At 38.8% G+C, this 25210-nt stretch overlaps 1 protein-coding gene across 4 annotated transcripts in view; it reads right to left on the reverse strand.

The window, feature by feature from the left end:
* ATG4C (autophagy related 4C cysteine peptidase) overlaps positions 1-20290 on the reverse strand; it is a 96299-nt gene extending 76009 nt beyond the window's left edge. Inside the window, exon 1 of one of the 4 annotated variants that reach the window (XM_019957336.2) lies at positions 20170-20290. The gene's annotated coding sequence lies outside the window, so the exon portion shown is untranslated. Of the gene's footprint in view, positions 1-20074 lie in introns of all 4 variants that reach the window. The other 3 variants (XM_070786429.1, XM_019957334.2, XM_019957335.2) reach the window with 3 other exon arrangements.
* Positions 20291-25210: the final 4920 nt, after the last annotated feature.

Below are 25210 nucleotides of genomic sequence, written 5' to 3' on the forward strand. Positions count from 1 at the left end.
CTAGACATTCTAAAGAGGCCATCAAGGCAGTTGGATATATAGATCTGGAACTCAAAGGTGAGGTTTGGGCTAGAGCTGTTGAGAATTGCTGATGTACAAATGGAAGAGTCAGAGCTATAAACATGTTTCTCAACGATTCTGCCTCATTCATGATGACACCCCAGCCTTAAGGATGATATTCAAAGCCCTTCATGAAATTACATCTGCCCACTTACTCAGCCTTCTCTCTTGCCACTCCCTCACATGCACCATAGACAGAAGCCATTTTTAATATTAATATTAAAGCTTCCTAAACTTGACATGCTAATACCTCCTTGCCTTTGCATGTGCCACTCCCTCCATCTAGAATGCCTTTCGGCTTACCCTCACTTTTTGACAGCCTTATATCATGAGTACGTTTAAGTTTCTCCTCCTCAGATTCCTTAAAAAACTGGGAATAAAATTGCCATACAACCCAGCAATCCCACTGCTGGGCATATTCCCCAAGGAAACCAGAATTGAAAGAGACACATGTACCCCAATGTTCACTGCAGCACTATTTACAATAGCTAGGAGATGGAAACAACCTGGAAGTCCATCAGCAGATGAATGGATAAGGAAGTTTTGGTACATCTACACAATAAAATATTACTCAGCTATAAAAAAAAAGAATGCATTTGAGTCCGTTCTAATGAGGTGGATGAACCCAGGGTCCATAAGAGTGAAGTAAGTCAGAAAGAGAAAGACAAATACTGTATATTAACACATATGTATGGAATTTAGAAAGACGGTACCAACGATCCTACATGCAGGGCAGCAAAGGAGACACAGACGTAAAGAACACTTTTGGACTCAGTGGGAGAAGGAAAGGGTGGGAAGATTTGAGAGAATAGTACTGAAACATATACATTACCATATATAAAACAGATGACCAGTGTGAGTTTGATGCATGAAGCAGGGCACCCGAAGCCAGTGCTCTAGGACAACCTAGAGGCATGGTGCGGCGAGGGCGCTGGGAGCAAGGGTTCAGGATAGGGGGATACATGTACACCTATGGCCAATTCATGCTTATGTATGGCAAAAAACCATTACAATAGAGTAAAGTAATTATCCTCAATTTAAATAAATACATTAATTTTTTTTAAAAAAAGAAAAAAAAGTTTCTCCTCCTGCGGTAAGATCAGTAAATTTTCTACCCTTGTCCCAACCTCAAACCAATACAGAAGTCCCTCTTTTTAGTCCCTTAGGGTCCTGTCTTCCTCTAGCACAGTACTCATCACACACGTTATAATCATTTGTTTCTTACATTCTCTTACACTAGCCAGTAAACTTTTTAAGTGTCCTTAAATTGTGCCTGACACACAATTGGTCCTCAAAATGTTTAAGGGAATCACAAACTGATAATGAAAAGTAGCAGTATTTTACCTGTTATATTTAGAATTCTTTAATTGACAACGAGAATAAAGGAAAAAAATTTCCTCCCAAAAGTGTATTTAACAAAATTTGGAAAAGTAGGAGTAAAGTTTATAAAATGTGTGAATTATACATAGTGAATCTATATGATGGGCTATATATCCATTTTAAATGCCCCTGAAGAGTCTGTGAAAATGGAGAAACAATACACAAAACCTAAAACTTTATGTATCATATAATACTTACTGGTTGGGATCTGAGGGGGAAGCGAGGAAGTTTAAAAAAAATATATACCAAAATGCTGACAACAGTTTCCCTAACAAACTGTGACTGATTATTTTTATATCACTATTGCCCAGATTTTCCAAATCTTATACAGAGAATATATGTAATGTTTAGAATTTTAAAAGTTTAGCTTTAAAAAGCCACTAACCATGAATCTTCTAAATCAAAAATGTTTAAGAGAATGTAAGGAACCACTATACTGTTCTCCATAGTGGCTATACCAATTTACACTCCCACCAACAATGTAGGCAAGTTCCCTTCTGTCTACACCCTCTCCAGAATTTACTATTTTTAAACTTTTGGATGACGGCCATTCTGACCAGTGTGGGGTGATACTTGACTGTAGTTTTGATTGCATTTCTCTAATAATTAGCGATGTTGAGCACTTTTCATGTGCCTATCGGCCATCTGTATGTCTTCTTTGGAGAAATGCCTATTTAGATCTTCTGCCCATTTTTTGGTGGTGGTATTTGGGTTTTTGATATTGAATTGTATGAGCTGCTTTGCATATTTTAGAGGTTAATCCTTTGTCAGTCACGTCATTTGGAAATATTTTCTCTCACTCTGTGCATTGTCTTTTTGTTTTGTTTATGGTTTCCATCACTGTGCAAAAGCTCTTAAGTTTAATTAGATTCCATTTATTTTTTTTTCACCTCCATCACTCTATAAGACATATCCAAAAAGACAGTGCTGTGATTAATTTCAAAAAGTGTTCTGTTTTCCTCTAGGAGTTTTATAGTGTCCAGTCTCACATTTAGGTCTTTAATCCATTTTTTAATTTATTTTTGTGTGTGGTGTTAAGAGAATGTTCTAATTTCATTCTTTTACAAACAGCTGTCCAGTTTTCTCAACACTACTTACTAAAGACAAAACTACCATATGATCCTGCAATCTCACTCATGGACATATATCCAGACAAAACCGCAATTCAAAATGCAACCTGATGTTCAATGTTCATTGCAACACTATTTACAATAGCCAAGACACTGAACTGAACTGAACTGAAGACATGGAAGCAACCTAAATGTCCACTGACAGATAAATGATAAAGATGTGGTACATATACAATGGAATATTCCTCAGCTGTAAAAAAAAAAAATAAAAGAATGAAATAATACCATCTGCAGCAAAATAGATGGACCTAGAGAATATCATATGAAGTGAAGTAAACCAGACAAAGACAAATATCACATGATATCGCTTATACTGTGTCGTAAAACAGGAACAAAAGTTGTCAGTCAATTACATGTCAAAAACAAACTCGAAGAAAAGAGATCAGATTTGTGCTTACCAGAGGCAAGGGGTGAGGAGAGAAGAAATTAGATGAAGACAGTCAAAAGATACAAACTTCCATTTAAAAGTACTAGAGATGTAATGCACAACATGACAAATATAATTTTGTATGTTATTCAGTTCAGTTCAGTTCAGTCGCTCAGTCGTGTCCAACTCTTTGTGACCCCATGAATCGCGGCACGCCAGGCCTCCCTGTCCATCACCAACTCCCAGAGTTCTCTCAGACTCACGTCCATTGAGTCAGTGATGCCATCCAGCCATCTCATCCTCTGTCGTCCCCTTCTCCTCCTGCCCCCAATCCCTCCCAGTATCAGAGTCTTTTCCAATGAGTCAACTCTTCGCATGAGGTGGCCAAAGTACTGGAGTTTCAGCTTTAGCATCATTCCTTCCAAAGAAATCCCAGGGCTGATCTCCTTCAGAATGGACTGGTTGGATCTCCTTGCAGTCCAAGGGACTCTCAAGAGTCTTCTCCAACACCACACTTCAAAAGCATCAGTTCTTCGGCACTCAGCTTTCTTCACAGTCCAACTCTCACATCCATACATGACCACAGGAAAAACCATAGCCTTGACTAGACAGACCTTTGTTGGCAAAGTAATGTCTCTGCTTTTCAATATGCTATCTAGGTTGGTCATAACTTTCCTTCCAAGGAGTAGGTGTCTTTTAATTTCATGGCTGCAGTCACCATCTGCAGTGATTTGAATTACCAAAATCCAAAACACTGACAACACTAAATGCTGGTAAGGACAGGTACTCTCATTTACTGCTGGTGGGAATGCAGCTAATTTGGAAGATGGTTTGGTAGTTGTTGTTTTTTTTTTTTTTTTACAAAACCAAACATACTCATAAGATCCAGTAATTGTGCTCCTTGGTATACACCCAAATGAAACGAAAACTTATTCTCACACAAAATCTTGCCCACAGATATTATAGCGGCTTTATTTATAACTGCCAAAACTTGGAGACAACCAAGATATCCTTCAGTAAGTGAATGGATAAATAAACCAGAGTACAAATAGACAATGGAGTATTATTCAGAACTATGAAGAAATGAGCTATCAAGCCATTAAATGATATCAAGGAAAACTAAATGTCAAGTAAAAGAAGACAATCTGAAAAAGCTAAATACCACAAGATTCCAACCAGATAGTGTTCTGGAAAAGGCAAAATTGTGGAAACAGTAAGAAGTGGTTGCCAGGGGCTGGGGGATTAGAGGGAGAGAATGAGTAGGCAGAACATAGAGGATTTTTAGGGCAGAAAAACTATTTTATATGATACTGTAATTGTCTATACACATCATTAGACACTTCTTCAAACACAGAATATACAACACCAAAAGTGAATCCTAATGTAAACTATGGTCTCTAGGTGATACTTACATGTCAAAGATTCTTCAATTGTTCCAAATATACCACTTTGATGCAGGATTTTGTAAGTGGGGAAGTCATGTGTGTTGTGGGGAGGAGGTATATAGAAACTCTGTATACTTTCTGTTCAGTTTTGCTGTAAACCTAAAATTGCTCTAAAAATTGTTTATTAATTAATTTTTTAAAATATCGCCAGGACATGCAGTGAAAGAAAAAAAAGAACCGGATAAATACAATTTAGACATCTACCTACACATGTATTATGTATGTACATACATTTACACACACACAAATACACACGCATAAAAAAATGTCTGCTGCTGCTACTAAGTCACTTCAGTCGTGTCCGACTCTGTGTGACCCCACAGACGGTAGCCCACCAGGCTCCTCCGTCCCTGGGATTCTCCAGGCAAGAACGCTGGAGTGGGTTGCCATTTCCTTCTCCAATGCATGACAGTGAAAAGTGAAAGTGAAATCACTCAGTCGTGTCTGACTCTTCACGACCCCATGGACTGCAGCCTACCAGGCTCCTCCATCCATGGGAGTTTCCAGGCAAGAGCACTGGAGTGGGTTGCCATTGCCTTCTCCGAAAAAAAAAAAAAAAAATGTCTAGAAGTCCATAATGTTAAAAGTGGAAACTCTAACAGATGTGAGGTCATTTTTTAAACATTAGGACAAGCTCTATATAACAAGATATGATTAACAGTGAGACTAATTTTTAAAATGTTGATATTATGCAATGTTATTTCTTCCTTTTTTGTACTTCTCTTATTATTTACATTGAGCTTCTTTTAAAATAACAAGATTATTTATTGAAAAATAAGTTGCTCAAATGAAAAACTTAATACACAAATTATAAATGTGTTCAGGCTATACACAAATTATAAATGTGTCCAGGCTATGTTCAACTCTTAACAAAACTGAAACTGCTCAATTAAGAAATCTACAGAGAAGACACTCTGTTGCAAAATTGCTAAACAGCCTATAAGAAAGATAAAAATACTAAGATGAAGTGCTTTTTCCTTTTTAAGATAAACAGCATTATTCTTGTGGTTCCTAAAGACATCAGATTCAGCTGTTTAGTCATTTGCAAAACTTAACTTCCTCAATCTAGTTTCCTAGAGCAGCTTTGGCTAAATAAAATGACTTGGAGGATATTCCTTGTTAATTGATAATTTTTGTTTTTCCTTAAACAAAGGGGGATGAGACCTGGAAAGGGGAAAAAGAATAAATTAATGCTCACAGCCATTCAGTCTACCGAAATATATATATTTCTTTAAGATTTTTTTGATGTGGACCATTTTTAAGTCCTTACTGAATTGTGTTGTTAATACTGCTTCTGTTTTATGTTTTGGATTTTTTTTTTTGGAGGGGGGTAGATACGAGACCTATGGGAACTTGCCTCCCCAACTGGGGATTGAACCTGCACCCTGTGCATTAGAAGAAGTCTCAACTGGAAGGAAGGAATTGGATGAAGGCCGTTAAAAGGTACAAACTTCCAGTTATAAGATAAATAAGTACTAGGAATGGAATTAACAACATGATAAATATAATTAACCCTGCTGTGTGTTATATATGACAGCTGTTAAGAGAGTAAATCATAAGAATTCCCACCACAAGAAAAAAAAATGTTCTATTTCTTTAGTTTTGTATATACAAGATGATGGATGTTCACTTCACTTATTGATAGTCATTTTTTCATCATGTATGTAAGTCAAGGAGAAGGCAATGGCACCCCACTCCAGTACTCTTGCCTGGAGAGTCCCATGGACAGAGGAGCCTGGTGGTCCGAAATCCATGGGGTCGCTAAGAGTCAGACACGACTGAGCGACTTCCCTTTCCCTTTCACTTTCATGCATTGGAGAAGGAAATGGCAACCCACTCCAGTGTTCTTGCCTGGAGAATCCCAGGGACGGGGGAGCCTGGTGGGCTGCAGTCCATGGAGTCTCGAAGAGTCGGACACAACTGAGCGACTTCACTTTCACTTTTCACTTTCATGCATTGGAGAAGGAAATGGAAACCCACTCCAGTGTTCTTGCCTGGAGAATCCCAGGGACAGAGGAGCCTGGTGGGCTTCTGTCTATGGGGTCGCACAGAGTCGGACACGACCGAAGCAACTTAGCAGCAGCAGCAGCAGCAGCAGCAACCTTTTCTACCTGCTTCCTTTTTCAGTAACAAATATCAATCCCTTGTTTGACCTTGAATGTCTCTCAATATGTTGGCCTGCATCTCTGTTGTTATTTCTTATCTCCATCTCAGTTCTTTGTTTACAGAAACATCAACTGTTACACTCACTTCTACTCCCTCTTTTCCTATACTTGCCAGTCTTCTATCTTCATGCACGGAACTAAAACCAGCCTAAAAATGTTCAGCTTTTAAACCTAGAAAGGTTTTTTTTTAAGTAGCAAATATGAAGAAAGGGAGAGTACAAGCAATATTTACTTGGATTGTCCTCTTTCGGAGCTAAGGGTTAAGCAATGTAAATGGCAATACGAGATTAAAAGATTGAGAAAAGGAACAAGAAACATAGTAAGGTCAGGATATGTATATTCAGCGGCTTCCCAGGTGGCTCAGTGGTAAACAATCCGCCTGCCAACCTAGGAGACACATTAGACGTGGGTTTGATCCCTGGGTTGGGGAGATCCTCTGGAGGAGGAAGTGGCAACCCACTCCAGTATTCTTGCTTGGAAAATTCCATGGACAGAGGAGCCTGATGGGCAACAGTCCATGGGCCTGCAAAGAGACTTAGTGACTGAGCACGCATGCATATCCAGAAGCTGATTTGGTAGTTTTCCCTCAAGTATACATCTTGCAAACATTCTTAGAATTCTTCAGGATTGCATCCTCCATTTAAAGACACTAAATCAATGCACAGCTACTGTGTAATGATGATATAAATAAAATGTACTATTTATGTGTTCTCTTAAATTTGAAATTAAAAAAAAAACTTGGTACTAAATAGACATTTACCCTCACATATGAGTTGTATTGCAAAATTCACACTTAAATTCTAGAAAGTAGGGAAAACCACTAGGCCATTCAGGTGAGACTCAAATCTCCTACAATTAAACAGTGGAAGTGACAAATAGATTTAAGGGATTAGATCTGATAGAGTGCCTGAAGAACTATGGACGGAGGTTCTCAATATTGTACAGGAGGTGGTGATCAAAACTATCCTCAAGAAAAAGAAATGCAAAAAGGCAAAATGGTTGTCTGAGGAGGCCTCACAAATAGCTGAGAAAAGAAGAGAAGCAAAAGGCAAGGGAAAAAAAGGAAAGTTATATACATCTGAATGCAGAGTTACAAAGAATAGCAAGGAGAGATAAGAAAGCCTTCCTAAGTGATCAATGCAGAGAAATACAGGAAAACAATAGAATGGGAAAGACTAGAGATCTCTTTAAGGAAACTAGAGATACCAAGGGAATATTTCATGCAAAGATGGGTACAATAAAGGACAGAAATGGTAGGGACCTAACAGAAGCAGAAGATATTAAGAAGAAGTGGCAAGAATACACAGAAGAACTGTACAAAAAAGATCTTCATGACCCAGATAACCAGGATGGTGTAATCACTCACCTAGAGCAAGACATCCTAGAATGCAAAGTCAAGTGGGCCTTAGGAAGCATCACTACGAACAAAAGCTAGGGGAGGTGATGGAATTCCAGTTGAGCTATTTCAGATCCTAAAAGATGATGCTGTGAAAGTGCTACACTCAATATACTAGCAAATTTGGAAAACTCAGCAATGGCCACAGGACAGCAAAAGGTCCATTTCCATTCCAATCCCAAAGAAAGTAAAAGTGCAAGTCACTCAGTTGTGTCCAACTCTTTGTGACCCCATGGACTATACAATTTTCGAAGCCAGAATACTGGAGTGAGTAGCCTTTACCTTCTCCCAAGGTTGGGGATCCCCAACTTCTCCCCAAGTTGGGGATCTTCCCAACCCAGGGATCAAACCCAGGTTTCCTATATTACAGGCAATTATTTACCAGCTGAGCCACAAGGGAAGCCCATCCCAAAGAAGGGCAATGCCAAAGAATGTTCAAACTAGTGCACAATTGCACTCATTCACATGAGTCACCAAGTAATGCTCAAAATCCTCCAAGCTAAGCTTCAACAATATATGAACCGAGAACTTCCAGATGTATAAGCTGGATTTAGAAAAGGCAGAGGAGCCAGAGATCAAATTGCCAACATCCAGTGGGTGAGAGAAAAAGCAAGAGAATTCCAGAAAAACATCTACTTCTACATCATTGACTTCGCTAAAGACTGTGTAGATCACAACAAACTGTGGAAAACTCTTCAAGAGATGTGAATACCAGACCAACTTACCTCCTAAGAAACCTGTATGCAACTCAAGAGGCAACAGTTGGAACCAGACGTGGAACAGACTGGTTCAAAATTAGGAAAGGAGCACGTCAATGCTGTATATTGTCATGCTGCTTACTTAAATTACATGCAGAGTACATTATGTGAAATGCCAGGCTGGATGGAAGCACAAGCTGGAATCAAGACTGCCAAGAGAAATATCAATAACCTCAGATATGCAGATGACACCACCTTTATGACAGAAAGTGAAGAGGAACTAAAGAGCCTCTTGATGAAAGTGAAAGAGAATGAAAAAGCTGACTTAAAACCCAACATTCAAAAAAATAAGATCATGGCATCCCATCCCATCACTTCATGGCAAATAGATAGGGATAAAGTGGAAACAGTGACAGACTTTATTTTCTTGGGCTCCAAAATCACTACAGATGATGACTGCAACCATGAAATTAAAAGACGCTTGCTCATTGGAAGAAATGCCATGACAAACCTAGACAGCATATTCAAAAGCAGAGACATTACTTTGCCAACAAAAGTCCGTCTAGTCAAAGCTATGGTTTCCCTGGTAATCACGTATGGATGTGAGAGCTGGACAATAAAGAAGGTTGAGGGCTGAAGAATTGATGCTTTCTAACTGTGGTGTTAGAGAAGACTCTTGAGAGTCCCTTGAACTGCAAGGAGATCAAACCAATCCTAAAGGAAATTAATCCTGAATATTCATTGGAAGGACTGATGCTGAAGCTGAAACTCCAATACTTTGACCACCTGATGCAAAGCACCAACTTATTGGAAAAGACCCTGATGCTAGAAAAGACTGAAGGCAAAAGGAGAAGGGGGTGGCAGAGGATCAGATGGTTAGGTAGCATCACTGACTTGATGGCCATGAATTTAAGCAAACTCTTGGGAGACAGTGAAGCACAGGGGCTTCCCTCACAGCTCAGTCAGTAAAAAATCTTCCTGGAATACAGGAGAGCCAACTCCTTAGAAAAGAACCTGATGCTGGGGAGGATTGAAGGCAGGAGGAGAAGAGGATGACAGAGGATGAAATGGTTGGATGGCATCACCGACTCAATGGATGTGAGTTGAGAAAGCTACTCCAATCTACCAGTAGCTTCTCCTAATTCTATCTTCCACTTTTTGGGTGGGAGCAGTCGGAGAAGGCAATGGCACCCCCCAATCCAGTACTCTTGCCTGGAAAATCCCATGGACGGAGGAGCCTGGTAGGCTGCAGTCCATGGGGTCGCTAAGAGTCAGACACAAAAGAGCGACTTCACTTTCACTTTTCACTTTTCACTTTCATGCATTGGAGAAGGAAATGGCAAGACACTCCAGTGTTCTTGCCTGGAGAATCCCAGGGACGGGGGAGCCTGGTGGGCTGCCGTCTCTGGGGTCGCATAGAGTCGGACACGACTGAAGCGACTTAGCAGCAGCAGCAGCAGCAGTGAAAGAAAATGTGTAAGTTAAAAAAAATAATCACTCTTCTCCCAGGAATCTGATCTGCTCTCTGGTTTGGACTTATTAATCACTAATCAGGTTCATCCACTCATACAGCAGCGCAGTTTCCTTTAGAACAACCTTGCCAAGTGCATTCAACCAGTCTCTGAGTGAACACTCCTAAGACAGGGGACTCAGTATACAATGAGCTTTGTACTGAGCTGAATATACAGCTTTAAGTTTAAAAGTTTGATAATATTTTAAACTATTCTCTATTCTCTACTAACATAATGAGTTCCTTGGACAGCAAGGAGATTAAACAAATCAATCCTAAAGGAAATCAATCCTGAACATTCACTGGAATGGCTGATACTCAAGCTGATGCTCCAATACTTTGGCCACCTGAAGCCAAGAGCCAATTCACTGGAAAAAATCCTGATGCTGGGAATGATTGAGAACAGGAGGAGAAGGGACAACAGAGGATGAGATGGTTGGATGGCATTACTGACTCAATGGACATGAGTTTAGTCAACTCCAGAAGATAATGAAGGACAGGGAAGCCTGGCGTGCTGGAGTTCATGGAGTCACAAGGAGTCGAGACAACTTAGTGACTGAACAACAACAACAATTCTAAACACCTACACTTGTTTGAATGACATATAAAACCAAAAGTCTCTGTCCTGATAATTTCCACTAACAATTCTAAACACCTACACTTGTTTGACATATAAAACCAAAAGTCTCTGTCCTGATAATTTCCACTAACAATTCTAAACACCTACACTTGTTTGAATGACATATAAAACCAAAAGTCTCTGTCCTGATAATTTCCACTAACAATTCTAAACACCTACACTTGTTTGAATGACATATAAAACCAAAAGTCTCTGTCCTGATAATTTCCACGAACAGTTCCTAGTTGTGTTTTCTGAAATCAATCCCTCTTCCATTTGACAGCCCATCAGAAAGTTTAAGACAAACTTCCTGGGCTCCCCTCATGGTCGAGTGGTTAAGAATCAGCCTGCCAATGCAGAGGACATGGGTTTGAGTCCTGCTCTGGGGAGATCCCACATGCTGGGAGGCAACTAAGCCCTGCACCACAACTGCTGAGCATGCGTTCTAGAGCCCGCATGCCACAACTACTGAAACCTGGGCACCTAGATTCTCTGCTGCGCAACGAGACAAGCCACCAAATGAGAGGCCGGTGAAACACAGCTAGAGAGCAGCCCCAGCTCTCCACAGCTAGAGAAAGCCCTTGAGCAGCAATGAACACCCAGTGCAGCCAAAAATAAATCTTAGAGAAAAAAAAGACATACTTCTTGTTCCTCACCCCACTTTTCACTTTCAATATTCTTAATTCCTTCAGTTAGTCAGAGGATTGTTATATGAGTGGTAACGAGTGCCTCAATCAGGGTGCTGGTAAGGGGATAAGGAATAAGGAGATACAAGGAAGAAACTGAGATGGCAGAATGAGCAACATTGTATATGAATATTTATATGCCCACATACAGGAGAGAGACTAAAGTGACTAAGATTTCAGGTCTGATGTCTAAGAGGATAATGATACTATTAACAGAAAAGGGGAACTCAGGGATAAAAAGCTAAAGAAAGATGGGGGATTCAGTGTGAGACACAGTGATTTTGAGATTTGTAACAAACAAATTTGGATAAGATCTCCTCTAAGTCCCATTCCATTAGATACTTTTGTCAAGGAAAAGGTGCAACCATATTATTCAAACTAGAAATTACATATCATATAAACACAAAGCATCATATTTATTCATTCATCCAGTATTGCAGTGCTCACTTCTAGTGTATAGGAAATACAATAAGCACCAAACCCAGTTCCTGTCCCCATTAACCCGGCATTTTAATCAGCAAGATGTTTATAACTAATCAGAATGCAAGACTGAATATGGCTATTATGTCTCACATTAGAAATATAAAATGCTCAATTATTAAGAGAAATATTTTTTCCCTTTCCAGTGAGAATATTCACACATGAAAAGGCATTCTTTAAATATGAAGAACAAGGACTTATATAATATCTTTCTATTCTGGGTGTAAATACAGGAAAACACTAGCCATAGTTTTTAGGAGTGAGTTAAAGCACCCTGAACAATTATATCTATTGTTAAAGATTAATGCTTGAATTGTATTATCAGTCAAAAGAAGAGCATTGTTTAAAATGTTCACAAACACAATTGTTCTGGCTTACAACTGGGATTGTTTGATGTCATTTTTCTCAACATTTTTTATTTTAAATAATAAAAAAATAACACCAGTTTGAAAATAAAGTATGAGTTTAAAGCCTTTTAAAGATAAAAACTGCATATTCTCTATTCTAGAGTTTCCTATTACTATATATTATGATATCATTTTAAATTATTATGTCTACTTTAGTAGTTTTACAGATAACCAATTTTACAGGAAATCTATTAAAAAGTAGTTTAGTAGGAACTTAACTATATTTTAAATTGATAATATAATCACAGAAAAAATAATTCAAATAACTCTGAACATCTACTTTGATTATACATCTTTAGAGGGATATATTCCAAGGACATAAACTGGCAAAGAAATCTTTACTTGGTAAATCTGTTGTAGGAGGGAGTATCAGTATAGTAATTCCAAAACTAGCGTGTGTGTGTGTGGTGTGTGTGTCTGTGTACTCGTGCGTGCGTGCTTAGTCTCTCAGTCATGTCTGACTTTGCGACCCCATGGACTGTAGCCTGCCTGAGTCCTCTGTCAATGGAATTCTCCAGGGCAAGAATACTGGAGAGGGTTGCCATGCCCTCCTCCAGGCATATATGTGTGTAAGACAGAGTAAATATAAATGAGTAAATATATTAATATGGCTGAGAATCAGAATTCTCCCTGTAGGAAAAGGGAGACACAAATATAAACTGAGGGAAGGTAAAGTTGAACTCTGTGGTTTTTAACTTGAAGGTATCCTATAAAATCATGATTTCTTTTAAAACGTGTGTGTGTGTGTGTGTCCATTTAAAGGGCCCGAAAGCAACGATACTCCAGTAGTAATGAGTTTTTTCAATGCCCAATTTTGGTTTCTAAGTACCATTTTCCACTAAAATGAACAAGGGTGCTGGCGGTAAAAAAGGGTGGTCAAAGTGCTGATTCCAAGCCTCAAGCAGAGAATAGATAAGGTAATCCTGCAACATTTATTGTACAAAAAAGGAAGAAGGTGCCCAAATACCAATATGGACATATACAAAGGTCATAGGAACTACTTTGAAGGGACTAATCAAATTTGAGATAACTCAATCATCAAAAGAGAATAATGCTAACACGGGCTTCCGTGGTGGCTCAGTGGTAAGAAACCACCTGTCAATGCAGGAGACATGGGTTCAGTCCCTGATCCAGGAAGATTCAACATGCTGCGAGTAACTAGGCCTGTGCACCCAACTACTGAGCCTGTACTCTAGAGCCCAGGGGCTGCAATTACTGAGCCCACGTGCTACAACTACTGAAACCTGTGCACCCTAGGGCCATGTTCCACAACAAGAGAAGCCACTGCAATGAGAAGCCCACTTGGCAAACTCCAGAAAAGCCTGTGCAGCAGTGAAGTCCCAACACAGCCATAAATAAACTAAGTAATGTCATTATTGTTTAAAAGAATACTGGTAACAGATCATCACACTGGATAAATTTTTTAAAAAGGAATTGTTGGGTACACAGTGAAACTAAAAAGAAAAGGAGAAGGAATATATCTTCTTTCGAGAGATAGTCAACCAACATATGTAGATAGAATGAGAGAACTGGAAAACCATTATTTGCAAACCACCAGTGCCATGGTTGATTCAGAAAAGGATCATCTATGGTTACTAAAACCACTGTTATAGAAAAAAATTAATAGAAAACAGAATATCCAATGATAAAGTAACACGTCCAGAGATTAATTATTAAATACAAAACAGAAAAGATATCTTTAGAATGTAGGAATCTGTCTAACCTAAGTGGTCAACCTTAACATCACCAATAACTTACAAATTATCATCATATTACTCGATGTAATCAAACGAAAAGTTTACAATAACTATCATATAATAACAATCTTAGGGGGAAAAAACACATAGCCTGAAACTGTGAGGAAACAATCCAATTCATTTTGTGAGACATTCTACATACAACTGGCCTGGACTTTTCAAAACTGTCAAAGTCTTGAAAGACCAAAAAAAAAAAAAAGGAAGGAAGACAGGAGGAAAAAGATGAGGATTGTTCTAGATAAAAGGAAACAGAGAGATGTGACAACTAGGTATAATTTATAATCTCCTCTTAAATTTAATATTTTTTTCCTGAAAAGTTATAAGGGAAATTACTGGAACATTTGGGTAAATTTGAATTTTTTTCATATGGCCTGTACATTAGGTAATATTATCAAATAAAAATTAAATTATTTGGGTATGCTAATAGCATTATAGTTATGTTAAGAGGATGTCCTAGATCTTAGGAGATGCATGACAAAATATTTAGGAAGACAGTGTCATGATGTTTCTACTTTACTTCCAAATGGTTCAACAAGAAAAAAAAAGTGTGCATTTATGTGTGTGCTTCCAGGCGGCACTAGTGATAAAGAATTCACCTGCCAACGCTGGCAGACGTAAAAGATGTGAGTTCCATCCCTGGGTTGAGAAGATCCCCTGGAGGAAGAAATGGCAACCCACTCCAGTATTCTTACCTGGAGAAACCCATGGACAGAGGAGCCTGGTGGACTATAGCCCATGGGGTGACAAAGAGTTGGATACGACTAAAGTGACTAAGTGCATGTATGTGTGTGTGTGCGTGCACACATGCTAGAGAAAAAGCAAACGAGCCATAATGCTAACAACAAGTGAATCTAGGTGAAGGATATATAGGTATTGTATTACTCTTTCGACTTTTTTTATAGGTTTATAACTTTCAAAAGAAAGTAAGTTGGGAGAAAAAAGAAGGATGGAAATTAAACTGACGTTGAGCAGCTGATCAGATTTTATAGCATTTAACTACTTCTTCACCCTATCCATAAGACCTAAAAGCCAATAAAAGTCCAGAAAGGTTGGACTAAAAATAAAAGTAATAATTTTAACAAATAATAAGTAATTACAAGCCAATCCATCATTAATTTCCAATTGTAGCTGTTGCTGTTGTTATTTAGTCACTAAGTCATGTCCAACTCTTTTGCAACCCCATGGACCATAGCCCACCAGGCTCCTCTGTCCATGGGATTCTTCAGGCAAGAATACTGGAGTGGGTTGCCACTTCCTTCTCCAGGGGATCTTCCCAACTCAGGGATCAAATCTGAGTCTCCTGCATTGGCAGGCAGATTCTGGTGAGAATTCTGGGAAAGATGACATGTGCTAACTCATTTAGGATGAGTAATTGTAAATAAACAAAAGTTTTCTTATATTTTCCCCAAATCCAAATATGACTACCAAACAAAATTTTTTACCCAATTGAGATCTATAAGTTAAAAGGAACTCTAAAATTAAAATGTTGTACAGAAATCCAGATGATCTCAGACACAACATCACTATAATGATAATCATAACAATAATAAAACAAACTCTGTACTGGGAATTTTGTTAACCTATGCACACATCCCACCTCATTTAATCTTCACAACAACTCTTTAAACCAGGTATTACTGTTATACTCATTTTATAGATTTAAAAACTAACAAAGGCTAAATGCTGCAAGATTATACTGCTACAAAATAGCAAAACACACCTTGAATCCAGGCAACCTGACTCCAAGCCCAAGCTTTTTGCTCTGTACTCTCTACAGCTTTTTACTATGAGATATAACTTTTAAATAACCAACTGTATTGATCGAATATCTACCAAAAATTACATAAAGGAGTCATTTCAGAAAAAACCAAAAGCATTCCCTAAAACACAATTATGTTTATATATACACCAACTGAAGTTAGAATTTAACCAGATGCTCAATTTATTGCCAAATCCCAAGTGAAAATAAAGATGATATATAGCTTTATTACTCAGTTATCTATTCATATATATGGTTGAATATGTTACATAAAAATTCAAAACAAATTCCAATATTTTTCCAAAGGCCTTCATCTAGAACTTCCTCCCTGCCCACTCAAGAAAAATAATACTGAAAAAACTTATTTCAGGTACACTATTCCTCAAATATACTTAAACAATGACATTAAAGGAAAAAAAGAATAATTAAGACATTAACCTTTAACACTGATGCCACAGTGAAAACAAAGCATGTCCCCCCCAAACCCAGTCATCTTACACTGTTTTCTGTTTCATGAATTGTACCACAATCCATCTAGTTACACAAGCCAAAAAATCTAGTGGTGGCCAACGGCACCTTTCTCTCCCTCATTTCTCATACCCAATTAATCACCAAATTCCACACCTAAACATCTCTAAAATCCCTCCAGTTTTATTTACCTTCACCATCACTTTGTCTAAGGTATTATCGTCTCTTATATGGCCTCTTGTCATCTACACTATCTTCTCTGAAAACAGTTTTTCTTCTGTATAACATCTAGTCTTTTTTCATAAAACTTAACAAACAATTGCACCTTTACCTTTTTTGATGGAATATTTGTGTCTGCCTTCCCTCATACATTTTGTGTGGTAGAGACGCTATTTACTCATCACCATATCACCGTGGCCTAGAAAACTGCCTAGTAAATAAATATATAAATGCTAAATGATTGAATGCATGTCAAAGATTACAAACTTATTTATAAATAGTCAAAAAAATTAAGTAGTTATAAGGTTCATGAAAAATTATAAGGAGTACCTTATTTCATCATTTCTAGATCACACATTGTGATTTCATTTTTTTTATTTTTACATCTTTAACTCCGAAACGGAATACATCTTATAGTCAACAATCTCTGTATGCTTAGTTGGCAATTTTTTTCTTTCATAGCAGTTCATAAAATAATGGCACATCTTGGAATAAAATAAACAAGGGGGAAAAAAACCTCATGATTTGATGAAACAGGTAAATCTGGCTCACTCAGTCCAAACCTGGTAGGCTAACCTCCCTTTTCCATTGGCTACTGTGCTACTGCCAGTATTCAATAATTAACAGGGCCTACTGGTTCTTTCACCAACAGCTATCAAATCAATTCCTTTCCTTAAATCCCAGAATAATGACATGACACTTATCTAATTCCACGTTGCCTGCTGAGTTCTTGCCCTAGCTTCATTCATTTAAATATTTGCTTCAAATTCAGTCAACGCTGTGCACCTATATGCAAAGAACTGAAGATACCAGTCTAGCTATCTATACTTTCCACTAATCTCTTTCTAGAATTTTGCTCATTTTATGCCTCAAACTGGAACTACTTTCCTCCCAATTTCTATCTACCAAATTCCTACTCAATACTTTAGCTCTAAATCATATTTCATCTTCATGAAATATGCCCTAGTTAATCTTTCAACCTTAACATTTTAAAACAGATGAAATCTAATGCATATTGGTTGCATTTTCTTTACCATTTGAGCCACAAGGGAAGCCCCCCATATTGGTTGTATTTTCTGTTTCCTGAAGGCAAGGTTTACAGGTCATACATTTTGATAGAGTGTAAGCTCCCTAAGAGAAGGGATTTTTGTCTCTTTTGTTCAGTTATATTCCCAGCACCTAGAAGGGTATCTGGTACATAATAGCTGCTTAGTATCTACTGAAGTAATGCTCTCTAGTATGCAGTCAAGAAGCAACAGTTAGAATCAGACATGAAACAAAATTGGGAAAGGAGTATGTCAAGGCTGTATTCTGTCAGCCTGCTTATTTAACTTAAATGCAAAGTACAGCCAAAGCTCCATTACTTTGGCCACCTGAAGCAAAAAACTGACTCATTGGAAAAGACCCTGAGGCTGGGAAAGATTGAAGACAGAAGGAGAAGAGGACACCAGAGGATGAGATGGTTGGATGGCATCACCGACTCGATGGACATGAGTTTGAGTGAACTCCAGGAGACAGTGAAGGATGGGGAAGCCTGGCATGTTGCAGGCCATGTGGTCGCAGAGTTGACTTGGCGACTGAACAACAATAACATACTCCAGAGTATAGAACAAATCTTTGCAGCTGTAATAAGAGGGAAGAGTCAAAAGGAACTGGACTAAATGACTTGAACTCCTTGAACTTCAGTTTCTTCATCTGCTAAATGTAAATAATACTCAATAGCACACTGAGTTGTTATAATGATTCAATACAATAATGCTTTAAAGCATCTAGTACAGAGCTGAGGACAAGAAGATGCTCTCAGTAAATGTTTTGATGATAGTGTGACAACAGTTAAACAGTAAGAAGCATTCAATAAATGCCTATTAAATGAATAAAATCTCAGGAAAAATATTAAGTTTGAGCAATGTCTAACCTCAACATTTATTCAATAAAGAATTCATGAGTGAATTAATTGTGAAATATTATATGTACATTCACCCTCAATCTTAAGCATGGTTGAAACCATTTCTGATTAATTAGGAATAACCCCACCAAGTAGACAGTGTACAAGTATTAATATTTATACTTTACTGACACATAGAGATTATATTTGATTCCTAAAGAAGAACAATAACTTTATTATTAGAGTAGTAAAATACTGAGAATAAAAGAAAGCTGCAGTTACTGAAGTTACATGGTCCCCAGAAAGCCAAGAAGTACAAAAGTTTCTGTCTACAAAACACTAGTGAGTAATAAATTATATAAAGCAGTTTTACCAGCTCTATCAAAATATATAGAAATATGTGATAATCACAACAAATAAACTCTTCAATATATTTGCATTCAATTTTACAGGGAAAAAAAGAGGATCAGTTAAAATGGGTTTTAAACTCTTTTTACAAACCTATAATATTTCTTATATTGGCTACTTTTTAACTTTAAACAGTTCCCAGAATTTTACAGTGAGATTATTAATTCAACACAGCATTAGATTACTGAACTAATTAGAAACTCTCCCTTGTTCACGGAAGACACTTTATTACTTTGTAAATTGGTATATACACAAACTTTTCCTTTCAAAGCTTTTCCAATCCCTCTGGGTACTTTCAATGACTCACAATCTAATCACCAATCATAAACAACAAAGGAGGAAAGAGCTATTGTGTCTATCTACTATTAATTGTGTCTATCTGCTATTAATTGACATAAAATCATCGCAAAAATTCCACTGGGGACATATGTCTTGAGTAGGAAAAGAGAAAAAGATTCCATCTAAGTATTTCAGATACAAGGAGCTCTAGGAGGAGGTATTCTCCTCTAACCATGGGGTAGCAGTAACCCTTGTGGGAAAATAATCAAAACAAACCGAAAACGTAAGCCAAAGAGATCTTAAGTATAAACTCCATAGAGTCACGTTTAGCTGATAGTTGACAGTCTCTCGTATTCACCAGTCATCATAACGATGTATTTGAACCTCCAACCTAAAAAAGCCCTGAGATGTGGATGGAGGTGGAAGGGTTGAGGATGAGTAGGAACCAAATAGAGTGAGTAAACTGTTAAGGTCTGGATGGAAAAGCATTAAGATATTCAGGCAAATGTATTAAGTGTCTGAAGCAGTAACAAAGGCCTAAAAAGGGATAAAGGAGTGAGGAATGAGAAGATTAAGATCTTGAGGATCTGATTTGGGTTTTTTTTCTTCTTCTTCTTCTTTTTTTTTTTTTTTTTTTTTTTATCGGAGAGAAATAGGGAAGGAGCTAAATAGATGCAAGAATTGAGGAGAAAAGAGATCGTGCCTGAAACACCTAAGAAAACCCTCTAGAGGAGGGGAAACAGCTGCCCACAGGAAGGCTTAGGGTTAGCGCTGGAGCCCAGGAAGGGCAAAGAGTCAGAAAAAATGGTACCAGAAAGGAGAGATGAGGGTGACGCCAAAACCCTCAGAGAGCCGAAAAGGTTGGCCACAGGGTTTCCACTGAGGGCAAGACAACCCCCGCTTCTTCCTCAAGGAACCCGATCTTTCGAGAGGACCAGAGACTCTTAAGTCCCAACCTTCTCCTGAGGCTAGCAGAGTCAGAAGAACCTCAAGTCGCTCCCTCACCAAAAAGAGAACTGGAGAGTGTAAACGATGTGCAGGAGCCACCAACCAGGAAATGTTCCAGCTCCAGCAGCAGCCGCCCCAAAAGCAGCGCGCATACAAGCCGACTCTCCGACCTCAGCGCCGCAGCCACAGGCACCTCGAGCTCCCCGGCCACCGTAGTCAGAGAAACGCCCCACCCCACCCCCTTCAAACCTAGTAGGTCAGCCACTTCCGGGGCATTAAAGCCTATTGATTGGCGGCAGCAATAGCCAGACCAATGGCAAGACCCTGATGCTGGGAAAGATTGAAGGCGGGAGAAGAAGGGGACGACAGAGGATGAGATGGTGGGATGGCATCACCGACTCAATGGACATGAGTTTGAGTAAACTCAGGGAATTGGTGATGGACAGGGAGGCCTGGCGTGCTGCAGTCCAAGAGGTCGCAAAGAGTCGGACACGACTGAGCAACTGAACTGAACTGAAATGTGCAATAGCCATACCGACAGGCCCCTGATCTATTTACTTCATCCATCCTTTTTTCGCTCCAAGCCAGCAATATAGCAAGCACAGAACCAAGGGAAAGTATCCACCTATAAGCGGTGTCTCTGACAGACAAAACATCATTCCTGCCTTGCGTTCCTGTTGAACAGACTTCAACTCCCAGCGTGCCGTGAACACCACGCCCTCTCCTCGAACGCGGGAACTACAAGATCCAGGATGCACTCTGCCGTTTATTTCTCACTCTCCCCGAAACACCCGCAGACCCCAAAAGCGGTTTCTGAAGACTGACTAAATCCTTTAGATTAATGTAGACCTTTCTACCGAGCTCCACTTTGGTAAAAAATACAAGTATTTCTTTTCTTTTTGTGAAAGTATTCTGAAGGGACTATAGGTAAATACTTATAAAATATCAAGGAATGTGTGCTTTCCTTTTCCATATTTATTTTCCAGAATTGAAACAGAACAGTCTGCGAAGGCTTTTTATGAAATGGAAATTTTTATCCTCTTTCATAAGGTGTGTTGAGAGAAATACTAAATTATTGCGAAGTGTAATGCTGTAAGATTTTGCTGGAACAAGGGCTACGAGACATGCTTCTGAATTGCGTAGGGAATTACAGTAAGAGCTAGAAGTGAAAAATTAACAGTCTGTACTAGCGGACTATGAAACCACATGGGAAAGAAAATCTTTCAGAATGCAGAGTTGAAAAGTTCAAAATTAGATTTGAAACGTTTTCATTTTTTTATGTGTTTAATGGTTTGAATTATTTTTATTATTATTCTCACAAAAACAGGTAACTGCACAACTATTTATTTTCTGTTATGCAGTAGGGCAACCAAATAACCAATCACACAAAGAATATAGTAAGATGTAACATTTATTAGAGTGAGCGAACAAAAGAACTGTTTTCTTGTCTGATTAGACAGCTGGTGGATCCACATTTTAAAATACAGAACTTTGTTTTGATTTTTTAGGACAGATAATATACATTTAACAAGCTTTCTGGATGATTTTTTGTTACTTTCATAAAGTCTTAGATTACAAGAGCAAATAAATTTTATTTTTAATATACAATAACAGGATGTGAGAAACAATGCTTTGATTCTTTCATTAAACTACATGGTAATTATACAAAATAAAACTGTGTATACCACAAACATTGGTATTCTGTGGATTTACTTGTACAAAACAAATTTTAATTGCTTAGTAAAACAGTAGAATACTTTCCACTTTTACAACTTCACATTGAAGTCACAGAGGGGAAATATATTCTGTAACCTTGGCATGACATCTATCCAACTCCCTAGTGCTAAATTATGCAGCACAGGCAGGTAGATATTTAAAACCTACTATCATGGAAAACAATCTGCTGCTTTCTATACTCATGCACCAAAGCAATGTGAACTCTGTGAGAGAAAACATTTTCATGGGAATGCTTCAGAGGTAATAATAAACTATAATTAGGTTATCTGCTATTCATAGGTGTTTGTAGTAAATAAACACATAATTAGATCCACTTATTAGGGATGTTATTAAGGAAGCTTTGAAATATGCTAAATATTTGATACACATATTTCTAAAGCAGTTTCAATGATCAATTGTATAAATGAACGTGGGAAAGAGTCTAAAGAGTACATGATTTATGTAACAGACTTTAGGTTTTTAAAAGAGATTCTTACAGCTGCAGCACTCAGCAATATTCTCTCCTCTAAACTGACTCCCATTCAGTCAATTGCAAACTGCATAGGAGTCAAAATTAGACCAGATGTTCATTTTCATTCAACAAATACATAAGTACTGCTGGGGCAAAGCAGTCTGCCTAGGCACTCAAGTCTTTTTTTGAATCACATAATTTTAGGAAGTGTGACTTGTATATTCTGTGCTTCCTTGGTGGCTCAGCAGTAAAGAATCCTCCTGCCATGCAGGAGATGTAGGTTTGATCCCTGGGTTGGGAAGATTCCCCTGGAACAGGCATGGCAACCCACTCTGACCATACGGTCAGAAAGAGTCAGGCACAACTGAAGCAACTTAGCACACACACATGCACTTGTATACTATGGTAACAATCTTGAACTTTAAACTGGTTATAAAGGAAACCATTTAGGGAATGACAGATTGCATTTTTGACTGCTGGTTGCAGGATTATAGAGAATGGCTTGGAATGGAAAGAACAGTTAGGAGACTGTTTTCATAAATCAGATTTTAAGAAAATGGGAGATCTGATGCTATGCTATGCTAAGTCACTTCAGTCGTGTCCGACTCTGTGCGACCCCATAGACGGCAGCCCACCAGGCTCCCCCGTCCCTGGGATTCTCCAGGCAAGAACACTGGAGTGGGCTGCCATTTCCTTCTCCAATGCATGAAAGTGAAAAGTGAAAAGTGAAAGTGAAGTCGCTCAGTCGTGTCCGACTCTTAGCGACCCCATGGATTGCAGCCTACCAGGCTCTTCCGTCCATGGGATTTTCCAAGCAAGAGTACTGGAGTGGGGTGCCATTGCCTTCATAGTAATAAGAGAAGATTAAAAAAAAAAAAAAAAACTGCTCAGATATATTAGGACAGTGGAACCCAGAGGAGGGTGGGATAAGGTAGGGGGAAAGCAAGGGAGACTCCCAGGTTTCTGTTTTTTCAATTTTCTACCTGTTAAGTAAGAATGTTTAAGCACCATCAGAGGGCGGTGCCCAGGAGGCAATTAGCTACTGAGCTTAAGAGAAAGATTTGAGCTGACTATATAGCTTTGGGATATAGCTATACATCTACAGGAACTTCCCTGGTGGCACAGAGGTTAAAGCATCTGCCTGCAATGTGGGAGACCTGGGTTCGATCCCTGGGTCAGGAAGATCCCCTGGAGAAGGAAATGGCAACCCACTCCAGTCTTCTTGCCTGGAGAATCCCATGGACGGAGGAGCTTGGTGGGCTACAGTCCACGGGTTGCAAAGAGTCGGACACGACTGAGCGACTTCACTTTCACTTTCTTTCATAGCTTTGGGACTCATTAGCTTTAGGTGAGAGTTGAAATCATGGGCATAGATCAGATTATGAACCAGGTGGGTGGGGATCTGAGCTAGTAACCAGGAAGCCAAAAGGTGACTGAAATGAGGGACGTGGGGAACAGTATAAGTAAATATCATGAAATTTTGAAAGGAACGGGAGTTTTACATAAAAATAGAGGGTTCCTGGTTTAGATGTAGCATTGAAAAATAAGGAGAGAGTCAAATACCTGGACTTGGTGTTTATAAGTAAATGAGATCAGAAAGACAAAAAAAGCATAAATTCAAAAAAATTGCAGGGAGACAGAATCTTCAGAGAAGAGTCAGTATTTATTAAGACCAGAAAGTGAAGGAAGAATTCCATGGGTTGGACTTTCCCAGTGGTCCAGTGATTGGGAGTCTACCTGCCAATACAGGGGACGTGAATTCAATCCCCGATCTGGGAAGATTCCACATGCCGAGGGGCAGCTGAGCCTGTGAGCTACATCTACTGAAGCCCAGCACCTACAGCCTGTGCTCCACAGCAGGAGAAGTCACCATGGTGAGAAGCCCGCACTTGCCGCAACTAGAGAGAAAGCTTGTGCGCAGAAACAAAAATCCAGGTCAGCCAGATAAATTAAAAAAATTTTTTTAAAGAATTCAGTGAGAAGAATCGGGGAATAGGAAATTAGAGCATCAGAGGAAGAATGGAAAGATTTCAAATGGAGGAAAGTAGTGGGAGACTGGGTCATAAGAAAGGAAGCACAAGTGAGAATAAACACAAAATGATGGTCAGGCTTCCCTAGTGACCCAGTGATTGAGAATCCCCTGCCAATATGGGTTCAGTCTGTGATCTGGGAGTATCCCATGTGCTGCTAGGCAGCTAAACCTGTGCACCACAACTACTGAGCCTTCAAACTGAAAATACTGAGCCTGCATACCTAGAGGCCCTGCTCTGCAACAAGAAAAGCCACTGCAAGGCATAGTCCACGTACTGCAACAAAGAGTACCTCCTAACTAGAGAAAGCCCATGTACAGCAATGAAGAGTGAGCACAGCCAAAAATAAAAAATAAATCATAAAAAATTTTTTAAAGAAAAAATGATGACCAGCCAGGAACCTGAGGTAGTATTCACCAGCCTCAAGGTTTAAAAATAGAAATCCTATATGAATCTGCCATTCACCCGAATTTGTATATGTAGCCTTCACTAGTCTTGGCAGCCAAGAGTGTAATTCACCGACTTACACTCACATTCTCTTTTATAGTGGAACTCAGAGTCCTCACAGCCAAGAGCTTCAGGAGACAAATAACCCCCACCTAAGCCCTACAAGTCATAAAATGTGAATTGCTTAACATATAGACTCTAAAGCAAACACTGTGGCCTATTTCTCTTGGTTTAAGCATGAACATGTGAGAGAATTTCAGGCAATAATATGTGAGGGAAAATCTGCCAGGCCGGAAGGGAAGAAAACTTCTGGAAAAAGTTTTTCTCTCTAACAAAAAGCAGTGCCTGTTGTGTACTCTCGTCAGGGTAGCGTTATTCACAACAGGTAAAAGGTGGATGCAGGCCGAGGGTCCATCAACAGGTGAATGGGTAAGCAAAATGTGGTGTACAGGCATAATGTACCATTATTACTTTTTTAA

Source organism: Bos indicus, chromosome 3 (genome assembly GCF_029378745.1).
Source record: "Bos indicus isolate NIAB-ARS_2022 breed Sahiwal x Tharparkar chromosome 3, NIAB-ARS_B.indTharparkar_mat_pri_1.0, whole genome shotgun sequence".
In the NCBI taxonomy this organism is placed as follows: domain Eukaryota; kingdom Metazoa; phylum Chordata; class Mammalia; order Artiodactyla; family Bovidae; genus Bos; species Bos indicus.